The sequence below is a fragment of the Rhinolophus sinicus genome, chromosome 11 (assembly GCF_057876585.1).
Source record: "Rhinolophus sinicus isolate RSI-liver-muscle chromosome 11, RSI-T2T, whole genome shotgun sequence".
NCBI lineage: Eukaryota > Metazoa > Chordata > Mammalia > Chiroptera > Rhinolophidae > Rhinolophus > Rhinolophus sinicus.
Window position 1 is genome coordinate 1391434 of NC_142511.1, and position 19069 is coordinate 1410502.

The following is a 19069-nucleotide window of genomic DNA, read 5'->3' on the forward strand; positions in this document are numbered from 1 at the left end:
ACCATACCAGCACCACTGACGCCGATCTCATGTGACCTCACTGGCGTCTAGACACACACAAAAAGCAAAAGAATGATGGAATTGGACAGTTCAACCCCAAAATATCAAACATACCTTCCAGTACCTGGATGATTTTAGTGAACGTTTTATTTTGGCCCGATTTATTCAGATAATTGTAATATTTCCCAACCTCATCTGGCTCCACAAACGAAGTCATCAATATGACATCACTTTTTGAAAGTGGGGGTGGGAAGAAGTATTATATCAGCATGTTTTGTAAGTCACAGAAACTCTCCTGACTGGTAGTTCCCATCAGGAGACCCAACGACACTGATTTAAATTAAGCTCAGGTCAACTGGTTGCCTAGCAGTAGGAGCTGCCCTCAACGTCAATCTGATTAGAAATCTTACTTGATATTTATTTCAAGCTTGAACAATTGTGGTTTATTAGTTTATTTCAGGGGCTTCACTGGCTTTTGTGTCTCTTTGGGCAGGACATACAGAAAATGTTCTGCAGGGCACCCACCACGTTTTTCCTTCCTAAACATTAAGGCTGACCCATCCAGAAACCCTAAAATATTCTCACCCAGCATAATTGTTAAACCAAAGGTGCTCTGATGATTTCATTTCAGTTTAAACTGTCGTTCAACAGAGGCCGTGCAACTCTCTGGACCACTGACACAGGATGGCTTGAATTGTGGGGAAGGGTGTTTGTTTCCATTAATCACAAAGGAGTCAAGAATTTTAACCCAAATCAAATTACTCTAAACTTGGTGTTTATACTCATTTCATTAGACATATGTTGACTAATTTGAATAGTAAAGGAAGAAAATAACTGAATGACTTGCTGAAAATCTATTAAGATTTTTCACATAAATATAAATGGCCAGTCAGCTAATCACTGATTTTCCAATCTGGTCCATGCTGCCTCCAAACAATTAACGTAAATACATATGAACCCAATCTGTAGTCACTCTCACTTACTAAGTTAGAATCCCATACTTAGAGAAAGAAAGAAAACACCTAAGTAATTCTTCTGGTATATTTTGTTTTTGAGATTTAAAAATATATATACATTGTAATTTTCAAAATGTGGGAGACGCTAATGGTGGTAATTCTCTTGCTCTCTACAGGAACACAGGCCTTGTGTGTTTCTTGCCTGGGATATGTGTGTAGTAATTATTTCTTGAAATTTTTAAATCTTGCTGATATTTGGGTGTCCATTCTAGCCTCAAATAAAACCCAAAACCTTAGAGTTCAGAGGGCTAATTTATATTTTCCACTGCAAACTTGACAACAAATCTCAAAACTACCTAAGACCTCACCGATTGCTGTGTAGTGGACATACCTTCTTGCGTATTAGGTTGGAAAAATGTGTCACATCTCAGAGTGTCAAAGGGCTTTTTGTGATTGATTTATTCACTAAGCATGTTCTTGCATTTTTTAAAAAATTCAAATTCAAGTAAAAAATCTGACATGCTGGTAATAAATGGAAAAGCTAAGTGTGTGAATTCAATGTAAAGGTCCAGAGAAAAATCTATGCATCCAAGTCGGTAAATATTCACTTATTGTAAAAAATAATGAAGTTTTCTTCTATGAAGTTTTTCTTCTAGAAATAGGATCGAACTTAGACTTTAAGACAGACCTACCATTGAAACTCAGTTCTTCTGCTTAATTTATCTATCCTCTTGGAAACACAGTACCTTCATCTACAAAATTGGTATACTAACCTCTACTCGCTGTGGTTGCCATGAGAAGGGAATTAAATAATGCACCTAAAACACTGGCATAGTCCATCAAACACATTGCACACAGTATCCTGAAATACTCAGGTACAGTGGCTCATGAATGCAGGTAACTGCGTGAGCTCTGAAACGCCCTGCCAGCCTGAAGCGTGTGGCCACGTATTAAGAACTAAAGTCCAGCTGACTCCCCACATGGAGGCCTGATCACCTGTGATGTCATCAGCTGTGAACTGACCCATGCGATTCAGACTAAAGTAAAAAGTCCAGCTCTCAACTGTTTTCTTTATGTCAACTGCTTCATGTGACTAAATCTAAATACTATCACAAATACAAAATAAAATACACACATTATAGCATAAAATGATCATGGAAAATATAAAACCTTTTTTTTCAGTTTCAATTTTAAGAGAATTCCTTCCTGGGAAAATTCCAGTTATGACGATGGAGCTGGTACTATGCCAGGATAATCAGAAACCCATGATTTGGCTGGAAAAAAAAGTAAAGTATTGGAAGCTACAAGGGATCTACACAAAAGGTATTCTGCTTTCAGTTGCAGAGATGTGGGATTTGGGGAGCTGTCACCAGCATCCTGTGGGGTGCAGGAAGAATGCCGGTGTGCACAGGTACGGGAGTGCCAGATCCAGGAATGTATGGCAGCCAGACAACCTCACTGTGGAACAAAGCTGGGATCATTTTGTGGTTTGCTACAGACAAACCAAAGTGAGAGCCCCCCTCCCCATTTTTCCATGCTTGTGTAACCATCCAGAACGTCATGGCCACGTGGGGTGTCCTTAGGTCCAGTTTCCATCCATCCCCGGTACATGGCAGGCTATGGCTGCTGTCCCGTTTAAGGGACATTGAGATGGGACAGTGGCGAATGCCAGCTCTGTAGGGGTCAGAATGCAGCCCCTGCCTGCTCCCCCAACACCCCCACCCCCGCCCACATCACTGACTGTGACAGTAACGTCGAGCTAGCTAGTGTCAGCTCACTCCTAAGGGGTTTCCTGTTTGCTCAGCCAACGTGGCTCTTAGCACGTAAAGCGCAAGCTCCCGCTGCTTCTAGGTCCAGCACAGTTGGTGCTGTGGGTTTTCCTGCCTCTTGGCTTTTTTTCTGGGCTGTGGAATAGTGAGAAGGCGAGGTGACCATTTAGGCCCTTGCACAAGATGACGTGGAGGGGAACACAATGAAGAGGGTTCAAATCCAGCTAAAGCCAGCCTTCTGCTTTGAGATGGTTGGTGCTTCCTCTCTGCCTCCTGAGTGATTAATAACACAGTGGCTGCTGCTTCTTCACCCAGAGGGTTACTGTCATTCTTGGTAGATGGTGACATTTTACACTTTAAGTAAGCACACCCTCTGGCGAGGAGGTACCCAGAGACAGATCTCCTTATTACAAGAAGATGTCACCAAAAGACCAAGTCCACAAATATGCCACTGCCAAGAAGCAGCCAGCTTGCCATAGGGAAGAAGAAAGCATGGCCGATGGAGTGGGAGACGGGGAAGACGAAGACCGGGAAGGGAAGGGAGAGCAGAGAGCGGAGCAGGGAGGCTCTGGCCACCGGGCACGCAGTGTGACGCGAACACACTAACGAGGGCTTCTCCGCGATTACGATATAACCCAGGACACTCAGGTCCCCAGTCCTGTCGAGGTTGATGACAAGGCTTGGGGTTCCTATTGGTTACGCGTCAGCATTTGTGGGCCTCAGTCTGTTGGGCTGTTACGACCAGTTTAAAAGAAAATGACAGATAAGACAGTTTCTGGGTGTGCAGATTTAATTTGCAAGTTTAGGTGGTTAACAGAAAAACAATGGTGTGTGACAAGCTCAGGTTCACAAAATAGAGTCTGGGGGCGGGAGCAACGAGGGCAGCAGGGCCGGCTCCACGAGAACCACTCACGTCGACCTGCTCTGCTGGTCCTTTTCCTGAAAGGAATCCCTCACGGGGCCCTTAGATCAGAACCCCACACCTCAGTCACATGTGAACTGAACTGTGTAATGACATCGCCACTGTGTTCAGGTGCCCGGGGGGCCTGAGTACTTACTGTCTAGGATGGAGGGGGCGCCGCGAGCACAGCCTCTCCAGCGTGGTTTCTGCAGGGCAGGCGGCCCAAAGCGCCCAGCCCATCAGCTGCCACCTGCCGTCACCTGCAGACACACACCTGTGAATGGCTTTCACTGGCACCTTAGAGGGTGGGATCCCAGTGAGTGGCACGAGCTCAGCGCGAGTAGCTTGTCTGCCATCCAGCAAAGCATGGCTGTGCCCTCCCTCTACTGGTCTGCAGCCCAACCCGGAGACAGGCTTCCCGGGATGTGTGTCTCAGCCTCAGGGCCATGGCTGCTTCTCGATCTGGTTTCGAGCTCCCTGACTCTGACTAGTCACCTTCTTATCACTATAGCCCCCGCCCCTCTTAGTAACTCTCACATCGTTTCCCCTCTTCATGGTTCTGCCTCGTTCTCCAATGGGTCTTCACTGATGACACACATCTGGATACTGAGAGGTGTCGCCGATACAGAGGGGCCATGCAGATGATACCGGAGCAACAGTGATAAAACGTGACCAACGGCAGAGGCTGTGTAAAGACGACACGGACATTCTTTGTGCTGATCTTCCAACCCTTGAAGACAATTTCTTACTTTAACTCCTGCTGTTCTGAAATTTCATGATGCTGTAGCTTGTTGAATGACTTTCCGTATACAACAAAATTCCTGCCATGTTTATTCAACGGAAAATCATTCATAAAAGCCCGTGTTTCCCATAAGACCTATTTCAGTCCCATGAGCAACTTTGATACACGAAACAGAATTTCATTTTCATATCATTGCAGTATGACCTGCTTTGATATTGAGAGAAACAAGTTTTTCTTTGTAAATGGCCCAAATGTCTCCCGTGCTTTGAGAGCCTCCAGCACCTTGTACAGAATTAGAGGCTGAGCACTGAGAACAAAGCAGATGTCCTGCTCCCAGTGGCCGGTGCACAGGGGCCGGACGAGCCCACACCCATGACATCCATCTGGACCGACACAGGAGCTGAAGGGCGCTTCTCCAAAGGCCACTTGGATGCTACGCCCTCCCCCACACACAGTAGTTTATTATGAACCATTCGGTGTCCCATTGCAGTCACTTATGTGCTTGTCTTTGCGACATGAGTGGCCCCCTAAGAGCAGCTCTGCCCTTCACGTCCGTGTCCCCAGAACCTATGCTGAGGTCTCAGAGATGGCAGCAGCTGAGTGACGTTTGTCAGATGAGCACACGTTGCCTGCTGATGGGTAGGTGGCCCTGCAAGCATCCGTAGAAACTGAACGTGGACTTGCCCGTGAAGACTCACCCTACCTGTCTCACTCTCTTCTGTTACTTCTCTGTTGGAAACAGAACTTGGCTCCTTAGAGACCCCATACGATGAAGCACTAGCGAATTTAAACTTTGAAGCCAAAGCCAGATACACTGATTCATCTGTTTCTGCTCCTTTTTTTTTTTTTTTTTTTTGGCAGCTGGAGGGTTTGCATCCGTCCGCACCTCCCACTGAATGGCTGGGAAGTTGCTGTCACTCAGATGCTTAAACACCGGACGCAGGGAGCACGGTCTCGCACGGAGGTGTGTCAGGTGCGCGGCCCGAGAGCTTCCGAGCCAGCGGACAGGTGCCTGCGGACGCAGCCCTGCTGCGGGCTCTGTGGGCGGACGCCTCTGGCCCCACCTGTTTCCTCTCCAGTGCTGACAAAGGGATTTGCCTCCACGTAACGGAGTGTGAGTATCATCCCCTCAGCAGCAGTCAGCGATGTCAGGGCACTTTGGTTCAGTAAATCTCTGGTGTGAGATCATCTCAGCTAATGAGCAGCGTGAAGCAGAGTGGGGTCGTTTTGTTAACGTTGCCATAAGCCTGCGCTTCCTATGATGGAGCTGGAAGGAGCCAACCCCATTAACCTTCGCATTGTGTTGATGGACTTATACACCCGCGGGTAGCCAGGGTGGTGACGCCGCTGCCAGCGCTCTTTCTGCAGCAAAGCCCTGACTCGCGTGGCACAGGGTGGGGCCTCGGGCAACCTGCACGTGAGGGCAGCCCTGTCGCTTCTCAGGAACGGGACCTTGGGCAAGTCTTCACCTCTTGGCGGCCTGGCTGTTTCATCCATATTTTTTCCTTATTAAATGCAGCACATGGGGGGTTATGTGTTTTACACACTTTTTTTTTTTTTTACAATTCTCCAATATGACTTCAATATGAAAAAGAAAATAATTTCTTCAAGTATTTCTTTTAAACAGCATTCCTGGGTGTTATTTTATGTAAAGAAAAATAAAAAAGCATTTTCTATGTGTGAGGAGGTGGGTTTTCACACTCCTCTTGTTTCCTCCATGCGTCAAAGAACTAACGTACAAATCGCATAAGAACAAGAAGATGGAAACACTTCACAAGGGTGAGTTAGTGTCATTTCACTTTGCACCGAACAAACCAAAGGGCTGTTCCTCGAACTCTTCAAATCATGATGTGTGGATGTCACAGCGCAAGACCAGAGGAAACGTGTGAGGGGTGGCTGCTCTTTTGCAATCTGTGACCTGATTCGAGACGACGTGGAGTGATGGCGGAGCGGTTCTCCCAGGGCACATGAAAAGGGGTGACTCACGGAGGGCCAGGGACACTGTGCCCTGGGCGAGCCCCTGGCTGTCACCTAGGAGACAAGAGGCGGCGCCCTGGTGACTCACCAGGTGCCAGGGGTCAGGTGCCACCGCTGGGTGGGGAGATGTGCTCAGCCTGCCTCTTCAGGCCCCCCTCCCCCGTCCACGTCAGACATCATTCACAGGGCACAGAGGACATTAATGCAAGTTACAGTTCCAAAACTTTAACGCTTACACAACGCCTACAAGAAGAGAAAAAGTGGAAAGGAGAAATGAGGTCAATTAGGAGAAACCCCGTTCCTTAAGTGACAGGCCTATAAATTGTCTCAAAGGTGGCCAAGCGTTTGAAATGCTTTCATGGTCTACGTTAATTCTTCCTCTTTGTAATTAAAGAGAATGGTGACAACAGTGCTGTATCCTAGGTCACATTTCCCACCACCAGAATTAATTAACTCCCTGAATTAATTAACGTGGGGGTCGTGTTAATGCTACTTAAGGCATCTTCCAAAACTCATCTCGCACCTACCGCTTTAGCCAAGGTTTCTCTGATAGTCCAGCGCTCGGTGGCAAAGTGCTTCTTTCTCGCAGTTCTTAGAATCTAAAACACTCGATTTGGCGTTTATTCTAAACTGCCTCTTCCTCCGCTTCTCTCCCCAGTTGGAGCGCACAGTCTTTGAGGGCATGAATTCCGTTTCCCATCACGTCCATCACCCCATCAGAGCTCCAAGCACCATCCTGACAGCAGCGCTTCACACGCGGCGACAGAGGAGGGTTCCCGAGCTGCCTCTAAGGCACCGTCCAGTCACACTTGCTTTCTCCTTAGGGTTACGGCCATTTCTGCTTCGGGAAGTCTGCCAAGTCCTCCGACTCTCTTCACCTTATTACTATTATTATTTATTATTTTTAATCTATAAAAGCAAATCTTGCAGAAAAGTGGGGGGGGGGGCATCTGATAATGGGGCAACGTTCAGAATGACAGTTTCTTTTCTCCAAGGAAAGTTTTCTGTCCGGATTCTCATGCAGGTAATTGTATAGACTTGTCATCAGGCCACAGCCACTCCCTTCTTCACAGCCAGAGCAGAGACCTGAGGCTGGACGAGCCGGAGACCCACGCACGGGCAGAGTAGCTCACTCAGTGCTGTGTCATGCCCCTCAGGACCCCACGCTGTTCTTCGCTCGCGTGAGTGCACGCACGCACACGCACACACACACACACACACACACACACACACACACACACACACAACTGCCCCACATTCTCCGTCTCTGATTCTGTAACATGCGCTGCAGGAAAACAAAACAAAACACGGAGAGACCAGGTCCCCATGGGGCTGCCGTGCTTTGAGCAGCGCAGGCCGCAGCCACCTGAGTGACTCCACGCTGGTTCTGCTGACTGGTCCCTCCCTGGCTGTGCTCAGGCCCTGCCTAAGGCCGAGGACCATGGTGTCCCGGCAGCAGGCAGTGCAGACGCTGCGCCCCGAGGGAAGCCCAGGTGAGAGCTCGTAAGCAGGGAGCGGGGAGTAGCCCCCAGAACGTCTAGTTCCTGCTCTAACAGGACATCCTAACCGAGTGGGGTGATCGACCCACAGGAGGTGGTTACACGGCGCAGCCCTCGTCTGGGTGTCAGTCCTTAATTCCCTTTGCTGAGAAACGGACCAGCTGGACATCAGGCAAACACAAGTCAGAAGGCTAGCAGGCTTACACCGAGAGGGAGACACACACAAGACGGGAATCCCTGCCTGTCCTGCTGGGCTGCCTCCAGGAGTGGGGCCGACAAGCGGCCATGTGTCTGTGAGAGGCGGGGGATGCACTGCACGCAGACGGGCCTCAAGGCTGCGCTGGAGACTGGCTTCCGTTGTGGACCACCCGTGTGGCACAAGGGACAGTGAATAAAAAGAACTCACTCTTGCTGTAAGGGCTTCAGAAAGGGGCCAGAGTCTGCAGCTCTCCTGTGTATCCACAGCTTCGTTAGCATCACCGTTTCCCACGGAGGCAACAGTGCCAGCTGCATCAGTGCCGTGGGCAGCTTCTGACACACGTCCTCTACGTTATTCAGCTACTGGTCACCAGGCAGGTCGCAGACGAGTCAGACCTCGGCACGTGTACAAAATCAAATGTGTCCCTTTCAGATACAGAAGCCAGGAACAAGCTCGGGCTTTCTGCGTTTGGGTGAAGGCCACGGCCAGCCGTGCGTTTTCCCTGCCGAGCTACCACCAGAGCACTTTCCTGTCCTCTGAGGAAGCGACACCAGAGTGTTACCACCGTTCTCGCTGGTGCTGGGTCCTATGGTGACTCCAGTGACAGGACGTCTAGAGATACTCGGTCTTTCTACTGGCCGGTGGCATCCACCAAAGTCACACAGGAGCAAGGTCTCCTGAGCTGTGTCCAGAACACCACACAGGGAGAGGTGCCAGGGACAGATCAGAGGTGGCAACGCGGCGCTCTGCTGATTGTGGGGACATCACCGCACAGGTGGCGCTGGCCACACGCAGGATTGTCCATGTGCCAGGGGCTCCCTTCGGCAAGAGGAGCCCACGAGGAACATCTAAGAGGAGGGAAGACGCTCTGATGAAGGCGGGGGGCCCAGTGTGGCACTGACTGACGGCCCGCGGCACAGCCAGGCGTGGGGAGACGGGTGGGATGTGGGAAACAAGGGTGGGGGGGCCTTTACAAGCGAGCCTGACAGCCGGGCACGCTGAGGTGATGCATTCAGCTCGCGAAGAGGGGAAGCAAACAGCCAACAAACGCTCTGTTCACTGGTGGGCGGCTCTGCCCCTCTCTCGCTGGGTCGTTTCCTGGAGACGTCATTCAAAGACCACTAGACATGACTAATTGGTGGACGTTTATGATTCCTCAGTTCACATCCCATTTCACAGACCCATGGAGACTGCCCAGGAGGTGACAGGTCAGGGAAGCTGAAGGCGCTTCTCGTAAATGTCCAAGGTCCTTTGCTGGAGCTGTGACACTGGAAACGGACTTCCCGGGCATGTTACACAGCTCACAGGAGTGCAGCTTCCAAAACTCTCCTGCTGGGAGAGGCCTGTGGTCCCACATCAGTCTCCAGCAGGGCCGTGTCCCACCAGGGGACGGGTGTCACACTCCAGACAGTGTCCTGTTTCCATCTGCATGACCCTGCCACACAGCAGACATGCTTCCCACTGTCTTGGTGATGGGCTGCTTTTCAGAAAAAGTCTCACGTTAGCGCCGGAATGGGTCAGCAACCAGCAGCCCAGAAACCATCTCCAGTTCACATGACATTAGCCTGTTCTGTACAGCTTTTCTGGCACAGCATGTACTGTGAGTCTCTTCTCCTGGGAGGGGGGTTCACATCTTCTCATTATTCTTTCCTCCCCTTGAGGTCATTCTTGTCACCTGCCATCACATAAGCCATGCGTGGTTACTTCCCCTTGGTGTCGCCCTCTCACGGCTCAGCCGCTGGGGACAGCCCGGAGGGTGAAGCCGGACGCCCCCACTCCTCAGACCCAGGGCAGCAGGCAGCGCAGTGCCGCCCACCGTTTCTCCCAACAAGCGCCCTCCCATAACAAGACCCCGCCAGCCGTGCTCAGGTCTCCTGCGATGTACTTGTCTTCCACACAATCTATCTTAGCTGGTCAGAGTTCCAAGGGCTGTGACGACCGCATTTTCTCAGTCGTGTGAAAGGCAGGATGATATACTGGTCAAAAGAATTCAGAGAAATGCACCTAAATTTAGATCTCAGTTCCGCCGTTTCCTAGATAGGTGATCTCAGCCTCTCTGAACGTCAGTCTACTGACCTGTGAGTTGTATGCAATAAAGTGAGCCCATGGGACAGTCGTGAGGTTAAATGAAGCAACCGTGGGACGGCGCTTGGCGCACAGCAGACACGCGGTAAATGGCGCCAGTGCCACGTGGCTTGGTGGGACTCGCTCTTGCCCCTTCGCCCTTTGCTCAAGCCTCAGATTCCTGGGCCCTTGGTTTGCACCACCACTTAGCAGGTATTATGACGTCCCCAGTGAGACAGTGGTGATGTCACAGGGCCTGGTCCCCCTGGGCAGAGGCAGCGAGATCCGTTACTCAGACTCGTGCGGGGCAAGGGTGGTGTTGACAGAACCCATGGGGTGATTTCTGAGCGGTTGTGACACCTTGCCTCAGGCAAACCCTCCAAGCTGAACCTGCAGGCTTTTTGCTCAATGGGGAAAACATACTACAGGTGACAAGTCAATTAAAACTCAGCCATCTCCCAGCAAACAAGCTCAGGGCACATACAACGCAGAGATGAAAACATGAAGCCCAGAGCCGAATTTGGACTTTGCTCAATGTGCTCAGCTTACAATCGACAAGTTTAATCTGTGGCTCAGTTCATGGGCTTTTATTTCTGCCTGAAATGACTCCATGTCAACTTCAGATTGATGAGAAATGGGTAACTTCGAGACCCACTTTCTACTCACTGAGAAGGCTAGACTGGTAGGTAGGTGTATGTGCCTTAAGAGTGACATGCACTCATTTCTAAGACTTAAAAAGTTTTAGCGGTTCGAACCTGGGCAGAGTGTGTTTTCATTCCCTGCTTTCTAACACTCTGCGATTACTGGAATCAAACACACACACACACACACACACACACACATAATTCTCTAGGGAATCCGGGATCCCTGTGGTCCAACCCTGCTGTCAGGGAGCATGAAAACTAACCCTGAAAAGATTCCCAAGGAAAGAAGGGGGTCAGCAGACACGGAGAGAAGAGCGCTGAATGAGGAGGTGAGAACTTGACTCCAGTCCCCAATTACCAGGGGTCCTTGGGAATATCAGGCCTCTTGGGCTCGTTTTTTTCAACCAACGAGGAGACAGGATGACATGCTTGCCAAGGTCCCGGGAGCTCTGAAATCCTTGGCCCAACAACAGGCTTCATGTCACATTCCAATAATAACCTTCAAAAATTCCTTCTCTGTCCTCACTTGCACCTCCCCACACCCTCTCCCACAGCCACTGTGACCAGAAACCTTTGCGTCACAGTGGGAAGTAGGTGGCAGGGGAAGGGCACTCCTTTCCAGATGCTTCCCCCCCCCCGCCCCCCGCCCCCGACAGCGACGGAAGAAACCGGAATCTACAGCTGCCTTCAGCAGAGCCGTTACCCCCAGGACCCCGAGGCCATGAGCTTCACCCTGCTGTTGCCCCGAGGGTCCCCCAAAGCGTACACAGGCCCCTGTGTTTCAAATGGCACTTTCTGGGGGTTACAGTAAAGCTTATTTGAGCTTCAAGAAAGAAAATCCCACTCCAGCTGCCTCCAGAAATGACTGGTTTCGGCTCCTTTATGCAAAGATGCAGAGCCTCACAGAAACCCAAGCCTTGGCCATGAAACCTCACAGGAAGCACAGCCGGAAGCTGGACGGCTCTCAGGAGGCAGGTGGGGGGCGCTCTGACACAGGGGCTCCCCTGGCTGTGCATCCCCTGCACTTGTCCTCCACCGGCTTCCTCAGGTTTGCCCTGACGCAAACCTGCTCTCCGTGTGCTTCGTCCTCATGCCAGATCCCGTCTCTCTGGGCCCCCATTCACCTCCTGGCCCCACAACACTAACCACCTTTCCCACGGCGTTTCCTAACTGAGAACACTTGCGAGAGAAAGCTCATTGGCCGCCTCGTCTTTCTCAAAGCCAGGCCACAGAGGAAATGTGCGGCTGGCCACACGGGGATGAGAGCCCAGAATCTCGCACCTTCTCCTGGAACAACTTAACTGGGCCAAATCTTAAAAAGGGGGTGCTGTCTTTCAGAAACCGTCTCCCTCCACGTGGGGGGCAGGCAGGCGTGCGTGGGACAGTCCCCTGTTTGCTTCACACTGTCCCAGGACTTCACAGGACAGATTTTCTAAAAGATACCTCCACAAGCCCAGACCAACAATGTGCACCTACTTTTTATATCGTTTCCAAAAAGAATGAAATAAAGACTGGCTGACACACAACCTACCAGCCGTTTCTCGGGTGCCCCGCGTGTGTGGTCCAGCACACACGTACGCGCACACGGTTGGTTACCACCTGCCTCTGAAACCATTTAGTTTACTGTTCCTCTTTGCTCATCTGAAAATGGGCCCTAATAACCTACCTCTGTGAAGGACACCGAGGAATATATGAAGCAGTTGAATAAATGTTGCTACATGTTAGTACAGTAACATTTTCTTACTACAAATAATGATTCTTTTGAACCTCTTACCGTTTTGTTGTTGTCGTCCAAGGAGACTTAGTTGAGACACTGACACCTACTTCCTGAGAAATGTGGGGTTTTTTTTTACTTTGCACCAGGGTTTTCATAAATCCTCAGCTACAAGCCTACAGTTTGTTTTATACCATCAACGCCCACACTGTCCCTATATTATTATAAAGCCCAAGTGGCTACACCATAAATTTGAAGACACAGACTCTGAAACCCTCCACTTCCCAGTCACCCGGGCAGCAAGCGTGTTCAGAAACCAATCAAAACAGGAAAGTGCAGGGAAGCAGAAGAAAATTCAGGCATTTTTTTTCTTTTTCCTAAAAAGGAAAGGGACTTTTTTTTTTTTTTTTCAGAAAGGATGCATAAGAGGAAGACAGATAAAGACAGAGGGGAAATTTGTGATTTCGTCCTGCAAACCCTCCCAAGTGATCTACACCCCATCCTAAATGTGAAATTTTAAAGTCTACATCGTTTTATAAAATGGAAACATTCACAGGAAAATGTTTAATTTGCCAAGTAGACTCAGGAAAATCTTAAGAGGTTTTCTGCCACAATATGCTGAAGTAGTAAAAAAAAAAAACCCTCCAGACTCACGTGGATTGAAGGGGCCATTGGGACAGAAGCGTCTTCAGCTCCCAGAATTCCTGGAAGGCTGCCTGGCGGCGTCGCATCCGGGTCCTCACGCAGGGGCAGGTCCACACTGGCTCAGGCCTCTCAGGGCTGCTACAAGGAATCCTAATTGAAACATAAGAGTCATGTCAAGTTTTACGGCAGCATTTCTGGTTTGGTTTGAATTTTCTTTGTTGTTTTTTTTTTCTGAAGAAGTTAGCAAAAATCCTGATTAATTAAAATGAAATCTAAAATACGTTATTACTTCTTTTGAGAAAAAAATGATCAACATCAGCTCTTGTGCCTGTTAAAACCACCAAAACCCACATGCAGTGTTTGAAGCCTCTGCACGATCCAGCCAATCTGAACTTCTGTGCTCACGGTTGTACTATAATGTAATTAATGTTTAGAATTATCTCATTAAGAAATTCCCATCTCTTCAGAAATCCAAGACAGATGTAATTAGGCTTGCTGTACTCTCTCTATCGAAGCAGAGACACCTTTTATTACCGTGTTATGAGTTTGAGTTTTATAAGCTCACAAGAGACTTGAATTCTCTGTGTCTGAACAGCCAGCTGCCCATAAGATAGGCTGGTTATCAAATGGAGAAAGTCATCAGCTTTTCAACTTAATCTCCCTCATGCTTATAAGGAGAAGAAAATTATACCATTTTATCTAAAATTATATAATTTTAAAAGAGTTAACACCTTAGCCAGGAAGGTAAAAGATGTGTACATTGAAAACTTCGAAACACTGCTGAAAGAAACTGAAGAAAGACCTAAATAAGTGGAAAGACCTCCTGTGTTTGCAGATAGAAGACTTAGTATTGCCAAGTTGCTAACACCACAAAGGGATCTGCAGAGTCAATGCAATCCCTACGAAAGTTCCAACAGCCTTTTTGCAGAAATGGAAAAGCCAGTCTCCAAATACGTATGGAGTCGCATGGGCCTCCAATAGCTTACACAGTATTGAAAAAGAAAAGCAGAGTTGGAGGGCTCACAGTCCCTTCAAAACTCACTACAGAGGTAAAGTAAACAAGACAGAGTAGATTGGCATAAGAACAGTCATCCCCACCAATGGAACAGAGTTGAGAGTCTAGATATAAACCCATCCATCTACGTGACAAGTCCATTCAATGTGGGAAGAAGCGTCTCGTCAGCAGACATTGCTGGGACAGCTGGATTTTCACACGCCAAAGAATGAAGCTGGGCCCCTACTCCATGCCACGTACAAAATTTAACACAAACATTTAATATTCCATGACCTGAATATAAGAGCTAAAACCATAACACTCTCACAAAAAAATAAAGGGATAAATCTTCATGACCTTGAATTTGGTCGCGAATACTTAGCTATGACACCTACAGCATAAGCAACAACAACAAAAACAGATGAATTGGGCTTCGTTGAACTGAAAAACTTTTGTGCATCAATGGAGACTATTAAGAAAGTGAAAAGACAACTATAGAATGGGAGAGAAATTTGCAAATAATATACCTGCTAAGGGTTTAATGTCCAGAATACGTCAAGTGCTCCTACAACTCAACAACAAAAAGACAAAATCAAAAATGGGCAAAGCCCTTGAATAGACATTTCACCACAGAAAACACAGAAATGGCCAGTTAGCACATGAAGGACGCTTATCGCCTTCGTCACTGGGGAAACGCAGCTCAAAACCACAGTGAGGCACCACTTCATACTTATCAGGAGAGAAACAACGATTGAAAAATAAAGAACAAGTGTAGTGAGGAGGTGGAGAAATCGGCACCTTCGTGCTGCTGGTGAGAATGTAAACTGATGTGGTCTCTGTAAAAAACAGTATCATGTTAACTCCAAATGTTAAACATGTAATTACCGTGTGACTGAACAATTCCACTTTTAGGTGTATATTCAAAAGCATTAAAATGGAATCAAACAGATACTTGTAAGCAAATATTTATTGCAGCATTATTCACAATAGCTAAAAGGTGCAAACGATCCACGTGTCATATCAACAAATGAGGGGATAAAGAAAGCGTGGTCTGTTCCTCCAGTGGAATATCATTCAGGCATAAAAGGAACAAAGTCCTGACACAAGCCATAATCTGGAGGAAACTTAACATTATTGTGCTTGGTTGGTGAAATAAACCAGACACAAAAGCACAAGTATCATATGATAAAATGTCTAAAATAGGCACATTTATAGAAACAAAAAGTAGATTAAAAGTTACCAGGGATTGGGGGAGAGAGGGTTATTGCTTCGTGGTTACAGAGTTTCTGCTTGGGGGGATTCAGGTTTGGAGATGAATAGTCACGATGGCTGTGAATTTAATTAACGCCACAGAAGTATGTGCTGAAAATGGCAACTTTGACGTTACATATATTTTACCACAATTTAAAAAAATACTGAAAAAATAGTTAATGCTACTACAGAGCAAGTTAACCAAGAAGCCGGACGCCTCAGTGTAATTTGGTTCCTTCTGAGTTAGTTTTCAAAAGTTATCAACCTGTTTAATCTGCGCTTTCTTTCCCCAGAACGTTGAAGTGGTCACTTTGTACCACTCGCCTAGAAGTTTTATATTGTGTCAAAATGCCTCCTAACACTGTTCTAGGATTTCAGTCCAGATGAAGGTCAAGTGACCTCCTAGTAGCCTGCACTCAGCTTCCCGCTGGCTCTGGTTCCCTCCGTTACGTGCAGGCGGCTTTGGCAGCTCAGCCACCAACACGTCCAGACTCACTTAAAAGAGTTAAATGAAAGTGTGACCACCTATCCACCCTTTCTGACATTTCTTCTCCTGTCGTTCTTATTTTTCCAGCCACCAAAAGCAGCAGAAAGGTCAAACTGAGTATGAAGTAAGTTTCCTTGTCACTGGGACCCTATGTGATTAACAGTGTGGCGGGCGTGTTTCTCTCCTGTTTTACATCAGACCCAACGTCTCCAATTCCAGCAAGAATTGCAAGCTGTTAGATGGTACCTTAATTTGCTGGTAATTTAAATACATAAATACTCACTGCCTTCATGCAGACAAACTCTGTTTCTTGTTACCGCATGGGCAAGGACAAAAAACCCAGGTCTACTACACACAAGCTAAGCACTATGCAAACACAGCACAGCAAGGATACTTAATAACCTTTATTTTTCTTATTAGACAATAGACTTTTTAAAAAATATACAAAATAGAAACTATCAGAAAGTATAAGGAAGAAAATTAAAACCATCAAAAACCTTACTGCCCAGAAGGCACCAAGGCCACCAGCTTGGTACTTATTTCCAGTTCTCCCTCTGCACACACACATGTAATTGGGATCACAAAGGGTTTCATCTCATTATAAAATTATGTAGTAATTATACAAAATTTGGAAAATATGATCAAATTAAAGGATGGCGAATTAATTTTTGTTATCATTTAAATGCAACAATTGTTATATATTTCCTATGTATGCTTCCAGATTTTTTCCATGCCAATTAATAACATTTTCTGATTATGGAACACACAAATGTTAATTACTAAATTTGGAAAATAGAAAAGCTTATTAAGAAAACCTACCATTGGGTATATTGTTCCTGAGACAGAAATAGAGCTACAGCAACAGATAAAGTGATTTTAAAGTGATCTACACATAACACTTAGCAATAGAAATGACTATTTTCTCCTGTCAAATATTCTGCTAAGGCATGAATTTTAATGTATGAAATTTTATAGTCCGTTCCTATCATCACTTAATTATCCTATTTTGTGTCATTTAATTTTCCTACCTCCTATTTAGAGCACGAGGGCAGCGATTTTCTTGCACCCTCACCAAAACCAAGAATTATTATATTTTAAAATCTTCATGAATCTGATAAAAGATGGTGACTTAAATGTTTAAATTCCATACTATGAGCTTTAAGGACCTCCTTTTTGGGACAGTCTTTAGATCTCTACAAAAGAAGGGATTTTTACTGTTTTTCAGAAGGCAACTCTACCACCAGCCAGAAGAGTGCCCTAGTTGATTAAATGTTTACCTGTGAACAAACGATGATGCTTCTGAGTCTGCCCTCTGCCTACAGGTGGACAAGGCTGAACCCATCAGCAACTAGTGCGTCTCTTTAGACCCTCAGGTCCAATCCTAGGTGAACCTGAAACAAGGACAGCTGCATGTCCTTAAAGAGACAAAACACTTTCTGTGGTGGGTAAGTTAGTGGCTGTAAGTTCTCTCAAAGCTGAAGTTTTACTTTCAGCGTCCCCTTGGCATTTTCATGTAAAACTACCAGTAAAGTTCTCCGGAGACCCTGCTGCCATCTGTCCTTTGCAAAGAATCAGGATCCAGACAACATTGCTTTAAATCAGTTAGTCTGATACGAAAACCTCAGAAATAGAAGAAATAAACAAGAGAAGTCACTAGTATCACTTACAGGGTGTTTTCCTGTCAACTGTATGTGAGTTCTTTCCCTGCGTCCCTCATTCTTTAGGCTTTCTTTCCAAACTGGGCAGTTTTTTTTGTTTTGTTGTTGTTTTTTGTTTTGCAGCTCCCATTCAGTAATTAGAAACTGTTTCAGCTGCTAAGTTTGTATCTATCAACACTCTCCCAATCTTAAGCGTGGTATAATGCAGGGTCTCAGCTCCCGCTCCCCGCACAAGAACGCAGGACGTGGTGAGACCAAAAAGGAACACCCACGGAGCCATAGATAGGGGGGTCATACCACTATATTCTCGCTGGTGGCTGGGTTGGAGACACAGGAAGCAGGAGCCACATGATCTGCAATCCGCCGTCCGGTTCTCTGCCAAGCCACCAACGCAGCCACGGCAGTTATATCAGTGGCCAATGGCTAACAGGTAACAGCTGTTGGCCAACTAGTCACAGCTGATGGCCATCCACTACCCGAGCCAGCACGTGAGGCCAGCACGTGAGTTTCCACGTGAGGCCGAGAGCCTGGAAACTGCTCTCCGGGACTCTGCCCCCACACATGGCAAGTAAGTTTTTGTTAGTTAACTTCTTGAAGGTGAGTTTATTTGCTGTACAAATAGTTTATTTCTGAAAAATCGATTGCACTTCCAAATTTTCAGAAACTGATGATAGCCATGATGATGCCTGTAGGGCCGTAGAGAGAAATAATTTCCTTTTCTTTGAGAACTGACTACCCACTGTGTGTCCACAACCCCAAACCGCCCCTTCTCCCTCCCTGGGCTCCAGACACAAAACAATTTCATTGCTTGAGGTCCTTTATGTTTTTCCCGGATGTGAAGAAAAGAAGCGTCTTCTGCAGGGTCACTAGAATCTACAACTCTGACCCGCTCATCCACATGTGCGTTCATCATATATTTATACAATATCTGGTGTTACACCAGATACTCGAAGCACTGAACTCTAACTTTGCGACAACCTTCCCCTTGGGCCACTGCAGCTAATATGCGGCCTACGTAGATCAGCGTACATCTAAGATTGCAACAATACTGAGAGTGAGGCTGGGACAGTAATTGGCTGTTTCTGATATGAAATATACTTTATCTCTTGTATTTTATGTTCTGGCAAAGTTGAAATTAGCGACTCATACGAGTAAATAAAAGGAACTAAGGACAACAAATGGGTATAAGTACAAAAATTACAGAACGAAAATACAAACTTTCTTACGTATCAACAAAACTTTGTCAAGAATTTTAAAATATCATAGGAAGAAAGGAACATAAGACACATAACCCAATAGCCATAATAATTATAACGTTAAGTAATATGACATAAACGGAAACAGGCTTTACTGGCCTATTAAGTAGAAAGGATTTTCATTTAGCTGATAAAGACCCAATTAGTGGCTATATAGAGAAGATACGCCCCAAACAAAATGATTCAGAAAAGCCCAAGTAAAAAGAGTGGGCAGCGGCTAAGCCACTATGTACTAAGCTAATAGAAACAACAGGGAAACAAGTATCGCATTACTGATGGCAAACAAAGCAGAATGCAAGCCAACAGCACTGAA

The 19069-nt window shown here is 46.8% G+C and overlaps 1 long non-coding RNA gene across 1 annotated transcript in view; it reads right to left on the reverse strand.

The window, feature by feature from the left end:
• LOC141569347 (uncharacterized) overlaps positions 1-19069 on the reverse strand; it is a 450266-nt gene that overhangs the window by 370371 nt on the left and 60826 nt on the right. The window contains exon 3 of the long non-coding RNA XR_012492884.2: positions 13120-13260. This is a non-coding gene — a long non-coding RNA (uncharacterized LOC141569347). The remainder of the gene's footprint in view (positions 1-13119; positions 13261-19069) is intronic.